This window comes from Lutra lutra, chromosome 8 (genome assembly GCF_902655055.1).
Source record: "Lutra lutra chromosome 8, mLutLut1.2, whole genome shotgun sequence".
In the NCBI taxonomy this organism is placed as follows: domain Eukaryota; kingdom Metazoa; phylum Chordata; class Mammalia; order Carnivora; family Mustelidae; genus Lutra; species Lutra lutra.
Window position 1 is genome coordinate 33,783,554 of NC_062285.1, and position 7,050 is coordinate 33,790,603.

General features: G+C 36.7%; 1 non-coding gene and 1 pseudogene across 1 annotated transcript; both read right to left on the reverse strand.

The window, feature by feature from the left end:
• Nucleotides 1-5,186: 5,186 nt before the first annotated feature.
• Nucleotides 5,187-5,293, reverse strand: LOC125108088 (U6 spliceosomal RNA). Its single transcript, XR_007129775.1, has one exon. It is a non-coding gene; the product is annotated as a U6 spliceosomal RNA (small nuclear RNA).
• Nucleotides 5,294-5,538: 245 nt separating this feature from the next.
• On the reverse strand, nt 5,539-5,693 carry LOC125108045 (uncharacterized; annotated as a pseudogene).
• Nucleotides 5,694-7,050: the final 1,357 nt, after the last annotated feature.

Genomic DNA, 7,050 nt, shown 5'->3' on the forward strand with positions numbered 1-7,050 from the left:
GGTCTTTTATGTATTTTGAGTTTACCTTTGTGTATGGTATAAGAGAATGGTCGAGTTCCATTCTTCTATACATAGCTCCCCAATTTTCACAGCATGATTTATTGAAGAGACTGTCTTTATCACTGTATTTTTTTTTTCTTGTTTTCTCGAAGATTGACTATAGATTTGAGGGTCCATATCCAGGCTTTACTCTGTTCCACTGGTCTATGTGTTTGCTTTTGTGCCAGGGGGAGGCTCAGCTGATTTTGTAGAGGGGGAGTCTGTGTGTTCTGGACCACCCAGAGGATAACAGACTGAGGCTTCTCTCTGAGATGGAGGTCTGAGAGCAGTTTGCTTTCCACTCAACCTCTGAAAATTTCCCAAAACCCACCAAAGGAAAAGAAAAAATCCGGAGAACAAAAGCCTGAAAAACTGGTTTCAACAGAGTCCCCCCTCCTTGATAGGGAGCAGGAGGACTCAACCCAAGCAAGACTAACAGAAAAAACACACAGCAGGACCCTTCCACAGAAAGCCAGCTGAAAAAAATGGGAGGATAACCACTACAGGGTCCCCATAAAACTGTAAAACCACAATATCAGGGGAAAAGAAGATATTAAGCTCTCGGTATTACCTAAAGCCTGTATATTTCATAGATACAATTTTTATTTTTAATTCATTCTCACTATTCTCATTTTTAAATTTTTTAAAAATTATTTACCATTACAAGGAGAGTTTCAATACAACAAATTTCATAATAACGTTTTAACTTGAACATTTTTCCTACATATATCTGTGTTTTCTTTTTGTTTTTCTATTTTTTAAATATATATATAGATATAAGCTTCAAGGTAATCCTCTTTCCCTAATCAATAATAACCCCTAAACCAGTTTTAATCTCCCTTTATCTCTGGAAAGTTGAGTTCTTCAAGAAAGATACCAAGATACACCCAGGAAGAATCAAAATAACCTTCCTTGCCCACATTAAGGATTTATAACCATCTTTTTCTTCCTATCTTTTTCTTCTGTCAGTGTTTCAGTGTAATTGTTTTTGTTCTGATATTATATAAATGTTAACCTTGGGTTTCATTTTGACTCGGTTCTTTTTTTTTTTTTTTTCTTGTCAGTTACTTTTCTTGGTCTTTTTTGGGGGGTTCCATTTTCATTCATATACCTTATAAATCTTATCTTTGGGGCTTATTCTGGCTGGGTCTTCTCTCTCTCTCTCAATTTCTCTCTCCCTCTTTTTTTCTGTCTCTCTCTTTTTCTCTCTCTTTTTTTCTTTCTTTTTGGTGATAACTCCCTATTGCTCAGAAGCATTCCAGGGTGCACCTGGCCTGGATCACAGTTGATATATTCAGCTACACATCCTCTCAAACACCTCTCACCAAAATGACCAGGAGGAGGAATGCCAACCAGATGAAAAAGCCAGAGACTGTGCCCTTTCTATCAGAGCCATTGGCTATGGACATAAACAATATGTCAGAAAGGGAATTCAGGGTAACAATTATCCAGGCAATGGCTAGGTTGGAGGCAACCACTCATTACAACATGGAATCTATTAGGGCAGAAGTGAAAGCCACCCAGGAAGAAGTTAAAAATGCTATCAATGAGATCCAATCTAATCTAAACTCTCTAACAGCTAGGGTAACTGAGGCAGAAGATAGAATTTGTGATCTAGAGGACAAACTGATAGAGGAAAAGGATCAGAATGGGGTTGGAACAAACAGCTTAGAAGCCATGAAAACAGAATTAGGGAAATGAATGATGCCATGAAATGTTCCAATTTCAGAATTATTGGGATCCCTGAGGGGGAGGAGAAAGAAAGAAGACCAGAAGATATAATTGAACAAATTCTCCATGAAAATTTTCCCAGTCTGCGGAATAGAACCAGCGTTCATGTCCTAGAGGCAGAAAGGTCTCCCCCCACCAAGATCATAGAATCTAGAAAGACCTCGTGAAACCTCATTGTGAAATTGATGGATCATAATTTTATTTTTTTTAAAGATTTCATTTATTTATTTGACAGAGATCATAAGCAGGCAGAGAGGCAGGCAGATAGAGAGGAAGGGAAGCAGGCTCCCAGCTGAGCAGACAGCCCGATGTAGGACCCAGGACCCTGGAATCATGACCTGAGCCAAAGGCAGAGGCTTTAACCCACTGAGCCACCCAGGTGCCCCAATAGATCATAATTTTAGACAGGAGCTCTTGAGGGCAGCTAGGGGGAAGAGATTCCTTACATACAGAGGAAGGTCCATCAGAATAACTTCATACGTGTCCAAAGAAACCTGGCAAGCCAGAAAGAGCTGACAAGACATATTCAGGGCACTAAATGAGAAGAACATGCAGCCAAGATACTTTATCCAGCAAAGATGGCATTCAAAATGGATGGAGAGATAAAGATCTTCCAAGACCGGCAAGGTTTAAAAGAGTATATAACCACTAAGCTGGCACTACAAGAAATATTAAGGTGGGTTCTATAAAAGAAGAAAGAACCCAAGAGTATCATAGGACAGAAATTTACAGAGACAATCTATAGTTGCATTTCTATACACCAACAGCAAGTCAGAAGAAAGAGAAATTAAGGAGTCGATCCCATTTACAATTGCACCCAAAACCATAAGATACCTAGGAATAAACCTAACCAAAGAGGCAAAGAACCTGTACTCAAAAAACTATAAAGTACTCATGAAAGAAACTGAAGAAGACACAAAGAAATGGAAAAACACTCCCTGCTCATGGATTGGAAGAACAAATATTGTGAAAATGTCTATGCTACCTAAAGCAATCTACACATTTAATGCAATCTTTATCAAAATACCATCACTTTTTTCCAAGGAAATGGAACCAATAATCCTAACGTTTATGTGGAACCAGAAAAGACCCTGAATAGCCAGGGGAATGTTGAAAAAGAAAACCAAAGTTGGCGGCATCACAATTCCAGACCTCAAGCTCTATTTCAAAGCTGTAATTATCAAGACAATATGGTACTGGCACAAAAACAGACACATAGATCAATGGAACAGAATAGAGAGCCCAGAATTGGACCCTCAACTCTATGGTCAACTAATCTTTGACAAAGTGGGAAAGAATGTCCAATGGAAAAAAGACAGGCTCTTCAACAAATGGTGCCAGGAAAATTGGACAGTCACATGTAGAAGAATGAAGCTGGACCATTTCTTTACACCACACAATAAAATAGACTCAAAATGGGTGAAAGACCTCAAAGTGAGACAGGAATCCAACAAATTTCTTGAGGAAAACACAGGCAGCAGCCTCTTCAACCTCAGCCACAGCAATTTCTTTCTAGAAACGTTGCCAAAGGCAAGGGAAGCAAGGGCAAAAATGAACTGTTGGGACTTCATCAAGATCAAGAGCTTTTGCATAGCAAAGGGAACAGTCAACAAAAGCAAAAGATGACTGACAGAATGGGAGAAGATATTCGCTAATGACATATCAGATAAAGGTCTGCTATCCAAAATCTATAAAGAACTAATCAAACTCAACGCCCAAAGAACAAATAATCCAACCAAGAAATGGCCAGAAGTCAGGAACAGAGATTTCTGCAGATGCTAACAGACACATGAAAAAGTGCTCAACTTTACTTGCCATCAGAGAAATACAAATCAAAACCAGAGTGAAATATCACCTCACACCAGTCAGAATGGCTAAAATTAACAAGTCAGGAAATGACAGGTGTTGGCGAGGATGCAGAGCAAGGGGAACCCTCCTACACTGTTGGTGGAAATGCAAGCTGATGCAGCCACTTGGAAAACAGTATGAAGTTTCTTTAAATAGTTGAAAATAGAGTTATGACCCAGTGATGGCACTATTGGGTATTTACCCTAAAGATAAAAAATGTAGTGATCCAAAGGGGCACATGCACCTGAATGTTTATAGTAGCAATGTCTACAATAGGCAAACAATGGAAAGAACCTAGATGTCTATCAATGGATGAATGGATAAAGAAGATATGGGGTGCCTGGGTGGCTCAGTGGGTTTAGCTTCTGCCTTTGGCTCAGGTCATGATCCCAGGGTCCTGGGATGGAGCCCCGCATTGGGGTCCTTGCTTAGCGGGGAGCCTGCTTCCCCCCTCTCTCTCTGCCTGCTTCTCTGCCTATTTATGATCTCTCTCTCTCTCTGAGTCAAATAAATAAATAAAATCTTAAAAAAAAGATATGGTATATATGTACAATGGAATAGTATGCACCCATTAAAGAAAATCCTCAAATTGTTGCCATTTTTAATAATGTGGATGGAGCTAGAGGGTATTATGGTAAGCAAAATAAGTCAGTCTGATAAAGATATTTATCATATAATCTCACTGATAAGAGGAATTGGAGAAACAAGACAGAGGATCATTGGGGAAGGGAGGAGAAAAATGAAGCAATATGCAACCTGAGAGGGAGAGAAATCATAAGAAACTCAATCTCAGGAAAAAAACTGAAGGTTGCTGGAAGGGATGGGTTTGGGAGGGATGGGGTGGCTGCTTGATGGACATTGGGGACGGTATGTGCTATGGTGAGTACTGTGAATTGTGTATGACTGATGAATCACAGACCTGTACCCCTGAAACAAATAATACATTATATGTTAAAAAAATATGTAAATTTTATACATTATATATACATATATTTTTTACAAATATGTATATATATTATGTATGTATACATTACATGCAATATTAACTATACATATTTTTATACATTATATAAAATTATATTATTTGATATATTATATATACTCTATTATATATCACATTTTCTTTATCCATTCATCCATTATTGGACACTCAAGTTATTTCCATGTGTGAGCTATTGTAAATAATGCTGCAATAAATATGGGGATGACAATATATTTTCACAATAGTGACTTTATTTCCCTCATATAAATATTCAAAAGTGAAATTGTTGGATAATATGGTAGTTCTATTTTAAAATTTTTGAGGAACATCTGTGATATTTTCCATAATAGCTGCATAAATTACATTTCCTACCAACAGTGCACAACCTTGGCAACATTTATTACAGTCTTGTCTTCTTTATATTATAAGCCATTCTAACGGGTGGTAGGTTGGATCTCATTGTGGTTTTGATTTGCACTTCCCTGATGATTAGTTATGCTGAGCATATTTGTATTTACCAGGTGGTCATTTATTTTTCTTCTTTGGAAAAATGTCTATTAAGGTCTTCTGCCCACTTTTTTCTTTTTAAAATATGGAATCCTACATGTATTTACATGTCATCTTTTCACAAAGGCCTTGTTAATCTTCTCCGTATCTTTTCAACTTTAGTATAGGTACTACTGAAGTGAATACATCTCTGCCCATTTTTAAATTATGTCTTTTTTTGCTTTTTTATTTTCTGTTGAGTTGTATGAGTTCTTTGCATATTTTGGTTGTTAACCACTTATTATATATATGGTTTGCAAATATTTTCTCCAATTATATAGGTTGCCTTTCCATTTTCCTCATGATTTTAAAACATTTATTAAAAAGAAAACTTGTAACTCTTTATAGCAAGGATACACAATCAAATTATTATTAAGGTCACTAATTTTTAGTTTTCTAGAGTCACCCAAATAACAATTAACAAACACTCCAGCTCACTTAAAATAGTACCTTTAACATAATATGTTTTTATGTAATGTAGTTCAATTAGCAATAATTGAGCTTCAGATAAACCTCATTGGCTATGATACTGCCACTGCACAAAGCTGTAGTTCAAAATAGGTTGGCAAAATTGTCCTCTATTCATTAACATTTCTATTTTTGACTTCTCTAGCCTCTGAGATCATCTTTGATAAGCTTCCTACTCAACTTCATAGTATTGATGCTAAGGTTACCAGTAAACAGTAGGGGGGAAAACCCTACAATTATTTAATGCAATCTGTGAGTGCATTTGTGCATTTTCTTAGCTACCTTACTCTAATCCTTAAAACTCTCATGATCCTTAGAGGTAAAGTATTGGATGTTCTTGACTTAATGCAAACAGTACGAAAGAATGAGAGTGTGCTCCCAGATTCATAATATTCAGAAACATTGTGCATTCTAACTGATATTAAGAGAGGATTTTACAGAACAAATGATGGCTTCCCTATGAGTTTAGATGGCTTTATCATGTATGTGACAGTAAAATATTTTATGATCCCCCAAAACAAACAATCCAGTTAAGAAATGGGCAGAAGACATTAACAGACATTTTTCCAAAGAAGACCTATAGAAGGTTAACAGACATATGAAAAGATACTGAACATCGCTCATCATCAGGGAAATACAAATAGAACTACAGTGAAATATGACTTCATACCTGTCAGAATGGCTACAATTAATGATATGGAAACAACAGATGTTGGCAAAGATGTGAAGAAAGGGGAACCCTCTTACACTGTTCCTGGGAATGCAAACTCGTGCAGCCTCTCAGGAAAACAATATAGAGATTCCTAAAAATGTTAAAAATAAAACTCCCCTATGACCCAGAAATTACAATACTAGGTATTTACCCAAAGGATAAAAAAAATTTTGATTTGAAGGAACACATGCACACTGACGTTTATAGCAGCATTATCAACAATAGCCAAACTATGGAAGGAACTGAAATGTCCATCAACTGACAAATGAATGGATAAAGGAGATGTGATACACACACACATGCACACACATACACAATGGAATATTATTGAGCAATCAAAAGAATAAAATATTGTCATTTGTAATAACATGGATGGACTAGAGTGTAGGCTAAGTGAAATAAGTCCATCAGAGAAAGACAAATACCATACTATTTCACTCATATTTGGAATTTATGAACATAGACAAGTGGTGGCAGAGAGAGGGGGGCAAACCATAAGATACTCTTAACTATACAGAACAAACTGAGGATTAATGGAAGGGAAGTCTAGTGGGGAGTGGGCTAAATAGGGATGATGGGTATTAAGGACAGCACTTGTGATGAGTACTGGGTGTTGTATACAAGTGATGAATCACTAAGTTCTACTCCTGAAACCAATATTACACTATCTCCTAAATAACTCAAATTAAATAAACCTTGAAACAAAAACAAAAATAATACCTTA